This window comes from Apus apus, chromosome Z, assembly GCF_020740795.1.
Source record: "Apus apus isolate bApuApu2 chromosome Z, bApuApu2.pri.cur, whole genome shotgun sequence".
Lineage (NCBI taxonomy): Eukaryota > Metazoa > Chordata > Aves > Apodiformes > Apodidae > Apus > Apus apus.
In genome coordinates, this window is record NC_067312.1 from 68776244 (window position 1) to 68795237 (window position 18994).

Genomic DNA, 18994 nt, shown 5'->3' on the forward strand with positions numbered 1-18994 from the left:
ATGAGGGAAGGGCTGTGGATGTTGTCTAGACTTCAGTAAAGCCTTTGACACCATTTTCCACCACATTCTCCTGGAGAAACTGGCTGTTCATGGCATGGATGAGTCCACTCTTCACTGGGTAAAAAATCAGCTGGATGCCCAGGCCCAAAGAGTGGTGATGAATGCAGTTGAATCCAGCTGGTGGCCAGTCTAAGTGGTGTTCCCCAGTGCTCAGTGTTGGGACCAGTTCTCTTTAATATCTTCATCAATAATCCAGACGAGGGGATTGAGTGCACCCTTATTAAGTTTGCAGATGACACCAAGATGGAAGGGAGTGTTGATCTGACTGAGACTCTACAGAGGGGCCTGGACAGGCTGAATCCATGAGCCAAAGTCAACTGTTCAACAAGGCCAAGTGTCAGGTCCTGCACCTGGGCCACAACAACCTCCTGAAATGCTACAGGTTTTGGGTGAAGTGGCTGGAAAGTTCCCAGTGGAAAAAGACCTGGGCATATCAGTTGGCAGTGGCTGAATATGAGCCAGCAGTGTGCACAGGTTGCCAAGAAGGCCACCAGCATCCTGGCTTGTATCAGAAATAGTGTGGCCAGCAAAAGCAGGGAAGTGATGTCCTTTTGTACTTGGCACTGGTGAGGCTGCAGCTCCAGTCCTGTCTTCAGTTTTGAGCCCCTCACTAGAAGAAAGGCATTGAGGTGCTGGAGGATGTCTAGAGAAGGGCAACAAAGTTGGTGAAGTGTCTGGAGAACAAGTCTTATGAGGAACAGCTGAGGGTTGTTCAGTCTGCAGAAAGGTAAGCTGAGTGGAGACCTTATCACCCTCTATAACTATGTGAAAGGAGGTTGGAGTGAGGTGGGTGTTGATCTCTTCTCCCAATACATAGTAATAAAACGAGAAGAAATAGCCTCAAGTAGTGCCAGGGGAGGTTTAGACTGGATATCAGGAAAAATATCTTCACTGAAAGGGTTGTCAGGCACTGGAACAGCCTGCCCAGGGAAGTGGTGGAGTCACCGTCCCTTGAGGTATTTTAAAGCCATGTAGCTGTGGTGCTTAGGGACATGGTTTAGTGGTGGACTTGGCAGTGCTGGGTTAGGGGTTGGAATCAATAATCTTAAAAGTCTTTTCCAATCAAAAGGATTCTATGATTCTATTCTATGATTCTACTGCCCAGCAGTGCAATATCTAGTATTTCTATTTTTAATATAAACTGGGTTTGTTTAATGGTTTCCAGATAAACCATATGACTACAGATTTTTGTTCAGACCAAGTCTCCTTTTTCCCTCCACAACTCATGGACAACTTCAATCCTGTATTATTCCATCAGAGTGCTCATTCATGCATGTAGAAGTATCCATGATGCAGCACTACTTGAGAAGAACGATGAAGACCTGAAGAAGTTTTCCCTCAATGACAAATGCCTTTTTATAGCTCAGAAAAAAAAAAAATAAAACAAAATAAAAAAAAAGGATTTACAGTTTTTAACTAACTGTAGTCTAAATCTCACAAACTTAGCTTTTGTCATCACTTCCTTGGCGGAAAACAGCAGCAGGGCTAAGAGGCCAACATGTTCAACCTGTGCAGCATATGGGGAGTCACATGCAGCAAACAGATATTAAAGCAATGTAGGGAAGAGGGAGCCTGACCTACTCATAAGGAATCCACAGCATATCAGTACTTTGAACTACTTTTAATGATGGAATTTCCTAATCACTTTTTCTAATTGTTTTCCAACAAACCTCAATAAAATCTAAAGAATAAAAAGAAAACAAAAGAAAACAAAAAATAGCTTTTGTCTTGGAAGCTTTCCTCAAAACTGCCTGTCTTTTTTTGTTTGGGATTTTTTTCCATGGTTTTGTTCAGCTGCAAAGGTGTTCTAGAATAGTTATAATAGGAAAAAAAACACAACACTTTTCATGCACAAAATGTTTGTAGCTTTAACCTGACAAGGCTCTTATGTGTAGACAGTTCTCCGAGAAAATAGTGCTGTGCACAGAAATTGTTCTATATACTCTGGACGCCAATATTTTATTTTCCCTTTCAAGTAGAAATATTGTTTTCCTCTTTCCTATTTCAAACTGTAGCACACTATTAAAGTAGTGTGTTTCCAATTCTTATATCTAATTAATATTTCAGTGTTTTTTCTCAACATTGCAGCAGCTGGCATTGTTTTATACCCTCACCTTCCCCCAAAAGAACTGATAAGTTTCTGTATTCACAACTCTAAGTAGAACTCAATGTATCAACAATGTCAGCTTAAAGCCCTGGAGGCATGAAGGAAGGGAAAGATGTTTTTCAATAGTCTTAATTTTGAAAATTTAGTTCATGATGTTTAATACCATGGGATTGGCAATCTTGAAACTACTGACCTAGAAGTGATTGGCTGAAGTGGGATTTTTAAGAGGATAACTTTATGCAGTGAATTATTTAAAAAGCAGGCTCCATTATATTGCTTTAAATAACAGCTCAAGTCTCTGAGCAGACATCTAGATAGCTACTTTATTGCTTATGTCAGAAAGACCTGGATGAATGAACAGCAATTTAACTTAAAATGACCAAGGAATTCCAAATCAATTAGGCTTGGAAGATGCTCCATCAGTGGAAGCTTTTACTGATGGCACTTTCCCAAGTATTCCATGGCATTTTGAGTTAAAGGAATGACATTTTTGAGGGTTTTCCTGCTGCAGATATTCAACTCAGTTAATCAGACAGTGCCTGCACAGCTGTGCCCCCTTCTTGCACCCAGACCAGAGAGCTCTTCCCTGCAAGGGGACCAGGAGGAGGACTGCTCAAGCCATCAGCCCCCTGGGCAGCGAGAGGAGCGCTCCCACACCTGCAGATGGGAGATGGGATCACGAAAGCACAGGCACTTACCACTTCCCAGTTGTAGCACCCTCCAAGAACAGAACCTTCACCTCCACAGCCACCTTCCAGTTAGCCCCTCCTTATGCCTACCATGATGAGTGAAGGCCCAAAACTCCTGCTGAGACCTCTGGGAATTGCTTCCAAGACCAGTCCTTGAGGGATTAGCCTGAAGAAGTTTGGTTTATATTTTGCAACAGAACTTCCCACTTTATTAATTGTCTTTGCTACTCCAGCAGTAGAACTAAGACTGTGTATTTCCCTTTGGCTGCTGCCTTATTCATGACTGTGGTTCTGTGTGTGTGTTTGCCACCACATCAACATGCTGATTCCGTCTCCAGGGAGCTCAACAGGAGCAACCGCTGCTCTGCTTAAAACATCTGAGTGAGGTGATCCCCAGACATGCTTTCCTTTTGCCTGTGGCAACCTTCTGGACTTGTGGCATAACATTCTCTTTCAAAAGCCCTGACAGTTTGACTTGGACATCACACAGGAGAAGAATAGTAAAAAAACAATAAGAAGAAGGAAAATAATTTTCTTCTGATTTTGTTGTACCTCAAATGTAGGGGTGCTGCTTCCAAATGAGGCTGTCACTGTCAGGCATGCTGAAGAAGATGAGCCAGTTGGCAGCACAGTCACACTGCAAACAAGTGACAAGAAGGTACATGAGAAGTTTCAAAAAAAGGAGAGTACCTGGACAAAGGTGTATTGAGCTTTTTGCTAAACTTTTAGTAAACCAAGGCAACCATACAATGTGTTGTCCTCTATATAAAATGAAAGGTATAGAAGAGAAAGGAATTGAGCTAATTTATTTCATAAGAGCTTGTCTGCAATGTATTAAATCTTGTTTCTGTGTTTGCCATCCCTTGCAGTTGAATGCTTAGTAGAACTTCCTAACACAATGGCTCTAGTTTGCTGTTTGTGTTTGTAACGTGATCGATACATACAGCTTGGTAGCTTTTTACTATGGGTTTAAAATTGGCGACACTGTTTTGGTAAACTGTGAGTGAATCAACTCTTTCCATTTTCATTACTCCTCAAAAATGAAGATCGATGATGAAAATCTACTAAAACTTTGTGGTACAAACTGGTAGAAGAGGAAGGTGTAGTCTTATCAGCAGTATGGGTAAGGGGGATTTGTTGACAGTGTAAACATGCTCCAAATAACTCCAGACTGGTTTTGAAAACGGGCCAGATCTGAGCTGAGTGGTAGATGGGAAGAAACTGTCTTTGCAATTTTGTCAGAGAGGAACTGGAACACGTGCAGGAATTGTCAAGGAGGACATATTATTGCATGAACGATGTATCAGAGCAGGTATCTTTGCAGCAAATTTAAATGGAAAGTATTATTATTCAAAGGTTACTTGCCCTGAGGGAGACATACTAGGAATACTTGCCAAATGGAAATGGACTGTTGAACCATACCCAAGTGCAGTGATGGAGGTGGCTATCACATCTGTTGGCAGTTTCATTCCTGTAATGGCCAGATGCCCAAGCAAAAAAATCGCACAGTGACATAATTCTTGCAGCAATTTTGTCACTTAATATTGCAGAGTGAACAGTGGTCTCAATAATGACAGGCAAAAAGTGCTGACTTTTAGAAAGACTGTTGATTCTTCCAGCAGCCATTTCTTCGTGTCTCTGCATAAAATGCTAATGCCATGACATTTGTTGAAAGCTTAAATCATCCTAATGAAACAGGAACAGTTACTGAACTAATTCATCCCAGCATGTACCACTGCAGACCTTTTATCTGTGGTTTTAAGATAATGAAATTGTTACATGAAAAATGTTTTCCAGTGCCATTTAACCATATGCAGTTTTCTGTTTGTTTAAGAACTTGCATAGTCCCCATCGTGTATTATCTGCTCAGTTCTGGTATTTAAAAACTGAAATTAGTGTATTTCCTCCTTAGAACATAGGTGAAATATTTCAGAATTACTTTGGGAAGGGAAGGGGGGAAGTAAACGATAACAGGATTATACCTTTCTATTCAGAGAACTCCCCAAACCACAACAAACTATAGTGGGCTGGAAAAGGATATTCTGGCATGATAGGAGATGGCTTTAGCTTCATGCACTGTATGATGAAGCAGAACCCAGTGTATCTGTGGAAAAAAGGAATAAGGCCTGAGCTGGGTTTCCCTCAGTCTCTCCAGACCTGCACAAAATTTCTGGGAAATTAAGAGATTCACATGGGCAAGTTAAACTAGACACATTTCTGCTGCTGCTCCAGTGAAGTGCATGGTAAAAAAATTATTGCATTCTATTTAAAAAGATGCAACTTTTTCTCCTTTTGAGTAAGTTAGAGGTAAACAGACACCTAATCCAAGATATTTCATGCAAAGTTACTTTGCTATTTTTAGAGTTTGTATGTTTCTTTTTCTTGTTTTGCCTTTTCTGTGGAAAAATACATTTCAGAAATTCTTCAAGGCACTACTGAGATGAACACATGGGAAGCCCTATTAAACATGTTGCTCTTTATCAAGTAACAGCAAAGATTTTTACCAAAGTCATTGGTATGTGAATTCATAATTGAGATCCACAATAATCTGCAGAGTGAGAGCAGATACAGGCCCCTCCAAAAGAAGACCATCACAGTTCTGCTCCCAGTCATCTATGATCCTCTTGGTGAGTCTGCACAATTCCTATCTGTGAAGCTCAATGCCAGATATAACACACCAAGAAAAGCCAGCAACCAAAAATATGTGTGTAATGTTTTCACACTTGGGTGTCCCCAGGCTTGTTTTACATGTTTGTGTGTGTTTGTGCATATATATGTATAGACATGATTGTACATCTATATGTATGTATAAATGTGTATGAGTGTGTGCATTTAAAAGTGTTTGTGCACAATTAAAGTTACAGTTATACATACTGCTGTAAATCATTATGAATACCAAATCTCCTTGCATAAGTTAACTGTAGGTGTGCGAGGTGTTGGGAAGTGACCACACAATGGCTACATAGACTCTAAAAGGTGAATGTTTAACAAAACTGCCCCAGCAACCTACCAGAACAGCTACAGGAAGAGAAGACCACTGGGCCACAGTAAGGGACAAGGGACAACCTGACAGAAGAAGTCAGTGTCCACTTCATGCCATTATGCCATTCAATGGCTTCTTGTTTCTGTTGGTGCCACTACTGCTGTAGGCATTGCCACAGAAGGGAGGGGTTCTTTCTACAGTAAACATGAAGTCAGTTAAATGAACTGCTGTGGAAACAGATGTTTTTTACTTGCAGAATGCTGAAATTCAGATTTCCAGAACAAGTGATGGCACCTACACAAGTAATACCAGGGCCTTGTCCCTGAGATGAGCCTTTTAGGCTGTCTGCTGAGCAGGTCAGTGGCATCACCTTAGGCACACCAGCTCCACAAGCTGCACATCAAGTGTGTCAGCAGAGGAAACAGAGAAGGAAAGCAGCCTGCAGTGCTGCACTTAAGTCAGTGTGACCTGACAATCCACAGCTGAAAATCTGATTCACTTTTCTTCATTCTGGCACATTTCTGAAAAAAACTCCTATGTCTCCATCCATCTTCCCACAGCTCCCATTATTAATCTCCCTCTCACCACTGGTAAACCCTAAATTTTACTTAGAATATGAGATCTTTAATCTTGGACCAAGTGAAGCATCTTTTTTTGTTCTAAGACTTACAGTGGAAGAATTAAATCCCTGCCTGGTCTATGCAAGTTACTTTGCAAGGTGCTTGTAGATAAACATCGGAACACACTGGCAAAGGAGGGTATGTTTAAAGAAAAGGCAAAAGGATGGGTAAACCTCAGGTTCCTACAGCTACTCTACTAACAGGCCAAATACTAACTAACAGGCCAGAAACAGGCCAAATGTGTGCAACTTACTACCTTCATCAGACTCAACTAATTCACTGTTTTGCATTGATGGCTAAGGAAATGAATGGTCCTTGGCTGAGATGAAGGGCAGCCATTAGGAGAAGAGCCATTGTGTTCCAGTATGCAAGTCTTTGTGGTAGAAGACAACCTTTACAAGAAAAACAACTTTTGAAATCCCATTTGGGCCCCTTTCACAGACAGGGCATAGAACATTTGTTCATGGCAAATTTTAGATCCAGTATCTCAGCATTTCCAGTCTGAAGGTACTAGTCCCTACAACTTTACAAAACCTGCATTTCAGCAAAAGCACAGTTGATTGCAGGGTGCTGTTGGCAAACAGAGGTGTCTCTAGCACTGTTTAGATCAGCTGTCACTTTCTGCCTGAACCATGGGAGTCATTAATGGGAAAAGTCATCATCGACTAGAACAGCTGTTGAACTACCATATCTTCCACATGCAGAGTGGATACATCAGCCAGAAATTAACACCAACCACCATATCAAGAGCCCCATGTCTCAACCAACTTGAAGTTGAGACAGGAGTCTTGCTGCATTGAATTATTTTACATTTTGAAAGAAGGGTCAGTCTGACTCCTGGCACAGGTGGAAACTTAAGAGACAGCAAAGTCACTCTAGCTAGAAATAAGTACACTGGTTCAGAGCTGGCAGAACTCTGAGGGACATATAGCACTAACTCTTTTCAGGAAAGCTGAGTGGTTAAGAAAAGATCCAACATCCTTCCTGCTGGCTTGGTACCATTTAAGAAATAACCTGGTCAACTTCAGCCGTTCTATTGTGGGAGAAAAGTGGTGTTGGTAGCAATGAACTTAAGTCAAAGCAGAAGAAAAGCTATAACTTTAAATATGGATCTTCAAGGAAAGAAAGCACAAGACTAAAATCAGATCTGTCCATGTTGGATTTGTATAAAAGACAGCATTACCAGTTTTTCAAATTTGTAAGGTAATTGTTGTTATCTAAAGCTCTTCAAGAGACCTGAGCTTTACCAAAAACTGTGGATTGAACTTCCCTCTGGCTAGATGTTTCTATAGCAATAGTAAGTTAATAAAACAATACTGTTTTGTTTAGAAAAGAACTGTAAGTCTGTTAACATCTAATTAATTAACTCCCATGTAATCCATGTAATCCTTGTGTAAATGACAACAGAATTATCCGTTCTTTGACATGGAGACAGAGAAAATATTTAATTTTATCATGCACTGTCAAATCAATGTCATCAAAAGCTTCTATTCCTTCAGGGCCACAGAAGTTCCTCTCCCTCACGGAACAGAGCAAGAACTGTATTTTTAAGTCTGAGTAAGTTGAAGGCTAAGTTTGCATAGTGCTTATATCCCAAAGAAAGTAAAGGTAGTTCAGAACATCTACTAATTGCAAGGCAAGAAACTGTTTTAGATGAAGCACTTGGCAACCATGGTTGATTTACAAGTACATGGCAGGCTTCAGAAGTGAAAACAACAGGAACTAACAGAAGAGTCCAGTGGCACATTCTCCTCTGGCAACAATGATGTTGCCCAGTTGAATAATTTATTTCTGGAGTCACTAGCTCAGCTAGTAACTCTACATGCCTTGACTGTCATCCATCTGGACTTCTGTAAGGCCCTTGACACAGTTCCCACAATATCTGTCTAAAATGCAGACGTATGAATTTGATGGATAGAGTATTTGGTGGATGAGGAATTGGTTAGATGGTCACATCCAAAGGGTAGTGGTCAACAGCTCAATGTACAGATGGGGATCAGTGACAAGTGATGTCCCCTGGGGTCCATATTGGTAGCAGTACTGTTTAATATCTTCATCAGTGACACAGACAGTGGGATTGAGAGCACCCTCAGCAAGTTTGCAGATGACACCAAGCTGAGTGGTGCAGCTGATGTGCCTGAGAGATGAGATGCTATCCAGAGGGACCAGGACAATCTCGAGCAATAGGCTCATGTAAACCTCATGAGGTTCAACAATGCCAAGTGCAAGGTCCTGCACCTGAGTCAGAGGTACTCCAAGTATGAATACAGGTGGGGGGTGGGGGTGCTGAGAGTTTTCCCTGAGGAAAAGGACTCAGGGATGTTGGATAATGAGACGTTCAACATTAACTGGCAATAAGTGCTTGAAGCCCAGAGAGCAAATCATGTCCTGGGCTGCTTCAAAAGAAGTGTGACCAGCAGGTGAAAGGAGATCACCTCCGTGATTCTGCCCCTCTGCTCTGCTCTCGTGAAAGCCCACCTGCAGCACTGTGTCCAGTTCTGAGGTCCTCAGAAACACAAACACATGGATGTCTTTGAGTGGATCAAGAGGATGGCCACAAAAAATTATCACAGAGCTGTAATATCTTTCCTATGAGGACAAGCTGAGAGAGTTAGAGGTGTTCAGTCTCAAGAAGATAAGGCTCTGGGGGCATCTTATTACAGCCTTTTAATACATAAAGGGGGCTTATAAGACAGATTGGGTCAGACTTTTTAGTGGGATCTCTTGGGATATGACATAGAGTGGACATAAAGAAGAAGTGTTTTATGCTGAAGGTAATGGAACACTACAACAAGTTGCCCAGAGAGGTATAGAAGCCCCATCTTTGGAAAACATGCAAGGTCAGGTCAGATGGGGCTCTAAGCAACCTGATCTAATTTTAAATGTATCTGCTTATTGCCAGGGGGGTTTACTAGATGACCTTAAAGGTCCCTTCCAGCCCAAACCATTCCACCTGATTCTATGACAGTCTGCCCTGACTTGTGATACTTATCCCCAGTAGTATCTTTAAGATTTCTGCTTTAAAACTTCATGCAAGTTAAACAGTTAATCTATATTACAATGTTGCTTTGTTTGTATTGGCTTGGGCAATAGGAACTGAGACAGCTTATCCACAGTCTTCACCAGTAAACCTCTGATAAGCAAGTACCCAACAAAATTCTTCATACACCTTTCCTTGTTGCTTAACAAAGGGAAAGGAAACTGCAGTCTGATAAAGAAGCTGAAATCTGGGGTAGGTCATTCACTGACCATGTTCCCATTTACTTGAGTAGCAAAAGGGGAGATATGGACTTGACTTTCCCTACCTTGCTATCACTAGCATTCATTTAATGCTGATTGTAATTTAGCAACAGAAATCTCATGCATGAGAATCACAGGACGATAAATGCTTCTCTGTGCTTGCAAGATGTGTTTTCAGATTTGAAAAAGTATTTGTTCCTACTTCACTTTATATTTTAAATTTTCCTGAGGAAATCATGCTTAGCTGTAATCCTGCCTTGGATTTAGCATGGGCTTATGGAAATTTTGTTGATGTTTTGAGCAAAAAACCTCTGGCTTAACACTTCCCAGCAAGTTAGAGTGTCATTTAAGTAAAGAGTCTGATTTTAAAAGGGTATTCAGGTGATCCTTTTAAGACAACGTAGCTGGTCAAGGACAGCATAACAAAACTGCTGTCCCAAAATTAATCCATGACATTTGCTGGGGTGAGTAAGATTTACAGCATGAAATTCCTGGCCAAGTGACATTCCTTGGGGCTACAGAGGCTCAGCAGGTCCCTTGTCCCCCAGAGACCCCACGGGTGCCAGTCCATAGCTAATCTCTTTCTTATTCCTACACTGTTTTACAAGGTACAAGACACTGTGTAATATTTAATTAGAATGCCATTAGTACAGTCCTATTTGGATGCTAAGGCTGTTTTTTTAATTGACTTGGGACCTAGTGACCTTTAACTGTTTTTTTTAAGCCGCATGTCATTATCAAAAGACAGAAAGAAACAGAGGGGAAACCTTTAGAGCAAACTGAAGAAGGGCTTGGGGAAAAGATTAACATGCAGATGAATGTGACAGTTCTTAAAACACCCACTGGAAAAAGAGCTGAGACATTTTGTTTATTGCTGACTATTAACACTGTTGCTATTGCAGCTAGACTCAAGAACTGCTGAAAACTACTGAGGGTTTTGAGAAGCCACAGGAAGAACTTTTCTTTAAAGACAATTCCACTTGAATTATTCTGAAGGATTGATTAAGTGAAGTGGGCTCAGTGACTGCTGTGCAATTTGGCCTTCTGACTATGTGCTTGAAGAAAGGTAGAGCTTGGAAAATAGTGTAATGCCAAGGCTGGCCTTTTTTTCCTCTACAGGGAGCATGTCTGAGTCTCAAATAGCAGCCTGAAAGAAAGGTAATGGTATTGTTTGACCCAAACCTTGTGCATCTTCGATGCATTTTGTTAACCACACAGAGAGATACTAATACAATTTCCTCTCCGTGTTTTTTCCATGGTAGCGAGGAGCTTTCTTTTAGCTATTAGAGCAGGGGTGTTGGCATTTCCTTGTCAGGTCTGTTACTGATTCATTAATAGGTTGTTTCCACATCATGCACATATCTGTGTTGCAAAGGTATCTTCTATGAAATGTTAAGAAATGCAAGATTGGACTGAGTGACATTAGAATTCTTTATATCTCACTTTAAAATTCAGCTTGACATTGGCTTCACATAAATGGCGAAGTATACAGAACAGGCTTTATCACGGTCTTTAGAAGATTAGGAATCAGAAATTCCTGGCTTTTACCACCAGGACTTCAAGAAAATGCAACAGACATCATAAATCTGCTACTTAGAGTTGGATGGTGAATTTAACCAAGGGATAAAGCAAAAAAGATTTCAATTTTTTTTCTCTGGGATGTGTCAGAAGATGGCTGCAAGATGGCTTACTGAAGAGCAGTAATTTTATCTTCTGTAACTAGAGGAGCTTTAATTTTCTTGCCAGATGAACTGAAATACTTCTACTGTGCATTATTACTACAGTTCAAAAATCCTGTTGTCTGAAGTGTTTTGGTTTGATTTTCAAACCAAATCTTCAGGGAAGAGTAAGAACAGTCAACCTCCATGAGTGGAGCTAGAACAATACAGTTATTAAAGCAATGCAGGGTTATACATTGTGACATTTCTGATTATATTTGTTTCAAAATCCCCACAGAATTTACACATTTCCACGAAAAGTAAAGAGTAAGAAATCTATATATCCTCCTTCAGTTTCTTTTATCTTCCTCTGGGAAATTCTACATTGGCTATTACTTTTTGCCTGGAACACAGGTGTTTTATAAGTCTTAATAAATTCTTGCTTTGATTTTTGCATGGTTTTAGAATACTCTTCTATACTGCTCTCTGGTTTCTTTTACTTACAAAACAATGGAGGAACACTTGTGCTCTGTGAACATGTGGGCTTCTATACTGATATTTACTCATAAATGTAATATGATCAGACATTGGAACGGACTGCCCAGGGAGGTGATTGAGTCACCATCCCTGGATGTGTTTAAAAGTTGTCTAGTTGTGGCGCTTGGGGATATGGCTCATTGCTGGACTTGGTAGAGTAGGGTTAATGGTTGGACAAGATCTTGAAGGTTTTTTCCAACCTAAGTGTTGATTCCGTGGTTCTGTGACAATCTTATATATTCTAGGACAATTACAGTAGAATGTCAGAAAACACAAGTCTTTTGTGTGGATAAAATCACACACCAGACTCACACCGATGCCATGTGAAGAGCTTGTCTAAAGAGCCTTCCTGTCATGCAAAAAGAGCTTAGCACTTATCCGTGTACACAGCCAGCTCTCAGATCAGAGGTAAAAAATCCCCAATACACGATTAGAGAACCATCTTTCATTTGGCATGAGGTTTAGAAATGTGTTCGGGGAACAAAACTTGAATGAAAATCTTGCACAGCTCTTGACGTAAGTAGGCCAGCTTTAATAAAACGATATCGTGAACATGAGGCCCTGTGCCAAAATCTTGACTTGAAAAGGCTAATAATGTCAACTTCTTCCTTTTCATTGGGGAGCTCTAATTTCACAGCTGCACTTTCAATTTTTAAACCAGGGAGTCACTTTCTCCCAGCCATTTCTGAACTTGATTAATAGACTAGCAAAATTTAAAAGGTAGGAGTGGAGATATTCAGCATATGGGCAGCAAAGTATTTAAAAACAGCTGTAGCTCAGGGAATTCTGTAGAGATAAGAGAGGGGAAGAATAAGGTCTGATTTTACATCCAGAAAACAAATGTGAATATTATCTTTTGCTTAGTTAAATTACAAGATCAAATCACTACCTGATACTTCTAAAAAGTGACTTCTAAAGAGTGCCAGTGCATTCACAAACACGTTTGTCTTAAAAACAGCAGCAGAAATATAAAGGTAATTATGATTTTTTGCAAGATCAGCTTATGTAGTAACCTTACTACAACTACATTCTTCTCAAATTAATATGTTTCCCACTATGCAGATGAGGTTAATCAAACAATACAAAATTATCTGTCCCAGTGTTCAGTGAATTTCAGGTGAAAAAGTTCATGGTATGAAGACTGCAGGCTCTAGCCCCACTCAGAAGCAATTTTGGAAAAGGTATGCTCAGTTTTATAAAACTAAGTTTCCCCAGGGTCAAGAAAGATTTGGTTCCCATGAAAATCAAGAAGTTTTTTTTCCGTTTGCAGGACTAAATATAAAAGCTAAGTGTTGGTATCTCAGTGTGCTGGGTGGGTCACATCCATATTTGTCTCCACATTAGAACAGTACTCAAGACTTTTCTTCCCCAGAGCCTGAAACACTTAGCAAATGCTCAAGCTCCTCCTGCTTTGAACAGAAATCCTCTTGGAATAAAAACTTGTCCTCTCTCATCATAAATCAGCAGAACAGAGATAAAAAGAGCTATCACTGTATCAACATCTTAGGACAACAACCAAACTGGTCTCGCAGCCATGATCAAGCATTTTATCTGTTGGTGTCAACAGCCTGTTCCAAGAAAGAGGCTAGTGGAGCTGCGTTACTTGTTTCTTTCTGTTCTCTTCCCAGTAACTCCATATTCTGAAAGCTACTTATACCAACATCCAAGAGAGATGGAACTAAGCTACTATGTTTCTTCACAGTTCCAATCTCTACATTGCACTTAAAAAAAAAAAAAAGAGAAACAACCAAAAAAACAAAAACCAAAACTCTTTTCATCAAATGTTGAAAAAGTCTGTATTATAAAATCTAATGCAATTGTGGGTTCAGTTGCAACCAACAACAACAGCTCTCCACCCTCTCCATCCTCATTAAGACAACCAGAAGGCAAGAACAGCTGGATTCCATGCAGCTCTCCTTTGCAACTGGATAGCTTGGGTAGCACTAAAGCTATTGGAAATACGAGTGTTTCAGAACAGATCAAAGGATCAGCACAAACTTCCTAAATGTGTTCCTCTGAAGACAGATTGACAGACTGCTTCAAATCATCATATGACCCCACACAGGATTATATGAAACCACCTTGTTTGCAGTCCATATGGTGTTACGCTTAATAAGATGATGAGGGCCAGACTGTAAAACCATTATCTACTTCTGGTATGATCTAATTAAGGGCAAAGGTTTGTGCGCAGTATCGTCAAACCAAGCTGTAAACTCATGATGCACTTTAGTCAGTGACTGAATTAGCCAAATCATCTTTGCCTTCAGGAAATGTTATTCTTATATACTCAGAAACTCAGTAGATCAAAGAAGCTAAACCACTTATTATTGTTTAATAACTGAAATTAGCAGAAGTACCAGTTATCAGCACTTAGCAGTGCACCTTGATGCTCCTTACTATTGTAACAACTCTAGATTACAACAGCTTTTTAGTTATCAAATATTCTTTTAAAGTCATTAAAAACAAAATCTTAGAGTAAATTAATTTCCTGTTTCATAGCTTTGAATACTTCTTTTTTATTTTATTGTGCACAAGGTACTTTTTTTTTTTTTTGCTATGGTTTCTAAACCGAGAATAGAAATTGTTGAACATTCTTCATACAGGATATATGTTGACTTTTTGAATCTTTTAATTCTGTTGGGATGCATACACTAAGCTGTTCTTTATTCACAGAAATACAAGACCAGTCAAAGGCCATTCCTGGATCCTTGGATTTGTTACTAAAACAGCCTTGGCAGCACACTTAGGTTTTCACTATTTCTGTGCAGTGCTTGCACGGTGTCAAGGGTTTCTCTGCTCCTCAAGCTGCCACTTCACCCTCTTGTGGACAAGAAGCTGGGAGGGCACATAGCTGGGACAGCAGATGTCAACCTTAGGGAGTTATAGAGTTACTCTACAATGTAACGAGCTGTAGAAAAGATCAAAGAAAGGAGGAGGATGAAGCAATACTCATGGTTATGGCCTTTGTCCTGATCTTGCCAAGCAGCTGCTACATGTGCTCAGGCGCTGCTTCCCAGCAAGCGGCTGAGCATCTGCTGCAGATGGGAAGTAAAATCCCTTCTTCATTCTTCTTTTGGGTACAGTTTTGCTTCACCTATTGAACTCCTTTTATCTCCACGCACAAGTCTTCTTGCCTTTCTTCGGTTTTCTCCCCATCCCACAGGAGAGGGCAGAGTGAGTGAGTGGCTGGGTGGGTGCTTAGGTGCTGGCCAAGCTCAACTCACAACATCCAGAAAATTCAGAATACCAAGCATGCATTGCCATGGCACCAGCCAAGTCCTAAGGGAATTCAATGCAGGTAAACCACCTCAGAAAGTCTCCGTTTATTCTGTGCACTAATGACACGAGACATGATGAGCAGGGAAAGAGCAGAAGCACAGATAAAACTTAACTCCTGTCAAAAGTGTTCTTGGAAGACCTGCAGTAGGGACATGGGTGTGCAGGGAACTTGAACTGGACAGTTTGCCCAGACTTGTAGAAAAGAACATCACCTGTCTAGAGGAAATTCTGTCTTGGGGCTCCTTTGCTATTGTTAGTTTTGGGGCTTAGCTTTCAGGGTTTAAAATTTCACAGCACAGAGCAAAATAAAAGCCTTATAATGTACAGCATGTCATACCTTGCTTAAGCCATGAGACATGACAAGCCTTGAATTTCTTGTGAGAATATTAGTACACCATGGATGGTATGATAACAAGAAAGGTCAAAGATCAAAATCAGAGTTATTTTAATCACCCAGAAAGTATCCTAATTACCCTGAAATGCATTTCTGGTCTGTCTCATACTGCTGTGAAGCAGAACGGGTTCAGGAAAATGCAGTTCAAGATGATAATTTACTGGGCATAAGGAGTGCTGCACCTTGCACCCCCAGTTGCCAGTGAGTAATCACTTTCTTATTACCACACTCCTAAGCTACATCACATCTTACGTTATAAACAAAACTGAGCCCAAAAAAACATTCACATTCTTACAAACAAAGTTGGGTACATACTTCTTTTACCAGCAGGAAGCATCCCATAGCAGCCTCTTTTGGTGCCAGATGTAACATCTCTTTGCTGCAGCTTCATGCAAAGAAAGTACATTAAACTCTACATCCAACAGACTGGATACATCTTTGAAGTATTAATTCACTATTTAGCTGGAGTGTCTGATACAGTATGCCAACAAGAATCTATAAAAACCTCCAATGTCAGTATGACATCTCACCATGTGCTATGACCATTTGGACCCCACAGCAGCAGCAGCTCTAGGACACAATTCTGTCCTTTATTACAAAAGAAGAATCTCTATTTTCTTACAAGAATGAGGAGTGGCATGAAATAAGAAGGTACAGTGAAATTCATTCCTGTGGACAGTAGTGGAGCATGGCCACTAGCTTGGCAGAATGCATCAGAATTTTAAAGAAGTCTGAACCTTTAAAGTGATTATCTTAAGATTTCATACTTTATTGTCTCTATATATTTACTCAAACCAAATAAGTAATTATTGTGATAGTTATTTATAGTACCATTATATGGAGATACTTCTATTTTAGATATGATTGGACAACTCTTGCAAAACAAGGCAGTGCAAGAAATTTTATTTCTTGTGTTTGAGAAGGCTGTTTTACATCTGGTCTAAATACATGTTTTGAAGGGGTTTTAAAACTTACTTTGTTCTATCAAAGAAGGTCAAGATGGCAGAATATTCTCTTCCATAGAAAGAATGTAACGTTCTCTGATTAGGTCTATTTGCCTAAGGCAAGAGATTTGAACCTTCAGACCTTGTGCTTTGCCCAAAGCACACATTTAATAAAACAAGTTTTGCACAGGTACACTTAACTTGTAGATGTAGTCTAAACCATGTCTAATGATAGCAGGATGCATATGAAATGGGAATGCACAGACTCCTCCTGTGCCCAAAAGTATCCAAAGCACCTCTCACTTTTGAGACTGGCAGAATGCAAGAACTGAGTAACATAATGGCTAAATAATTTACTGTGGAAATCTTAAATAAAAGCCACGTCGTTGCCAATTTGTTAAATTGGGCAGCCTGATTTGTGAAAAGAGAAGCCAGCTGTGCCTCCTACTTGCAAGCTGAAAACTCCTTGCCCTTTGTGGCTGCAAACGAATAGTATGTTCACATGGTACACTTATCTGGATGAAAATTGCCAGGTACTGCTTTCAGCTTCCCATGCTGCTTTTACTTGTTTCTGTTCAGTGATTGCACTACCGCAACTTGACTCCCATTTACATACCACTCAGTGCAGATTTCTAATGCAGAGTCAAGCATGAAAGATGAAAATGAGGTTGATAAGCATCAAAATGAAAGCTTTCCTAGGAAAACTTCCCCAGCACATTACCCACCAGTGTTCACTGCACAGTTTGGCTAAGGCTTGGCAGTAGCAGGCACATAGAATCATAGAATCATAGAATGATATGGATTGGAAGGGACCTCTGGAGATCATGGAGTCCAACCCCCCTGCCAGAGCAGGAACACCTGGGGCAGGTCACACAGGAACGTGTCCAGACAGGTCTTGAAAGTCTCCAGAGAAGGAGACTCCACAACCCCTCTGGGGAGCCTGTTCCAGTGCTCTGTCACCCTCACAGGAAAGAAGATTTTCCTCATGTTGAGGCGGAACTTCCTGTGTCCCATTTTGTGTCCACTGCCCCCTGTCCTGTCACAAGGTACCACTGAAAAGAGACTGACCCCTTCTTCTTGACACCCACCCTTCAGATATTTGTAATCATTAATAAGATCCCCTTTCAGTCTTCTCTAGACTAAACATCCCCAGGTCTCTCAGCCTTTCCTCATATGTCCTGTATGTGCTGGGAATTGCCAAATTGGCAAACTCTGAAGAATCAAACCTGGACAGTTACTCCTGCTGCTTCCCAGTTTAAGCCATGGTGACTCACTGAACTATTCTACAATACTCTCCGTTATTTAAGTTCAGCTTCAGCTGCCTTTGAACCTACTTACTTGGCTAACCCACTTAAATGCCATGTCAAAGCCTGTGGCCATCCTTAACCTGTGCAATGTGAGTTACAGTCCTGCTACGCCAGCCAGTCCACCAGTATGCCAAAGGGCAGTGTTCTCCACTGAGATGTTTGCCCTCGGAGTGGGGTTTGCAGAAATGACAGAAAGCTGATGAAGTGTTGTCTCAGTTCTCTAAACCTCAGACACACACCTTCTCAAAAAAAAAAATTTAAAAAAATTCTTATGACAGGGCAGTAAATAACTCTTTTTCTTTTCCTCAGTTGCTTAACTGTATTCCAGTTACACTAAGAGCTGAAAATATTTTTAGAACCTGTCCATTAACATTTGGCAGGAGAGGTTGAGCCTATCATTAAGACCTGCAGTGCAATGTCTCTGAGAGCAGAAACCAAAACAGACTTCATAGATTTGTGCAGAAACAGTAGGAGGCAAGAGAGGTGACATTCAAGGGAACAGGCAGTCCACTCTTTTCAGACACTGCAAAACTGGAAAAGTTTAGATTTTAAAGGAATTGGACTCCTGAATGCAGGTTGTTTCACGTGTTGTAGCATGGTCAGTTCAGGAACATGACAATGAAATGCAGCACTTTGAACTTCACTATTTTACACTAGTTCCAAATTTTCTCCCCATCCCAGACTAACATGGGAAAACTTTTGTTAGATTTGAGGTGATTAGTAAGAGTGATGCCATTAGTTGCATTATTAGTCATAAAGAAGCAAGGTTCCCTCTCTCTTCAACTTCCAAGAGAAGCAGATGACTATAACAACTAGCAAAACTATACATAGACTCCTCAGCTGTAGGTTACACAGCCAGTGTTGGCCTCAGGTTGGTAACAGCCAAGCACTGGCCTGCAAGACCTTACCTGCTACAGCTGGTGAGAGGATGATTGCTCCTTGTGGGTAAATCCTGGTGTCCTAGAAGCTAGCACTGGAGTGGGCAGCACTGTGATAAACATGATAGGGCATTTGCACAGCTCTGGATATCCATCCATTTTTCATTCCTTCACTGGTGTATGCTGTTAGGATTTCCTCTTCTGTCTGTCTGTGCCATTCCAAGTTTTTTCCCTTGCTCTAAGAGCAAGGCTGCTTCTGGGGGCTCCTAAGAAGATTAAAAAACAAACAAACAAAAAC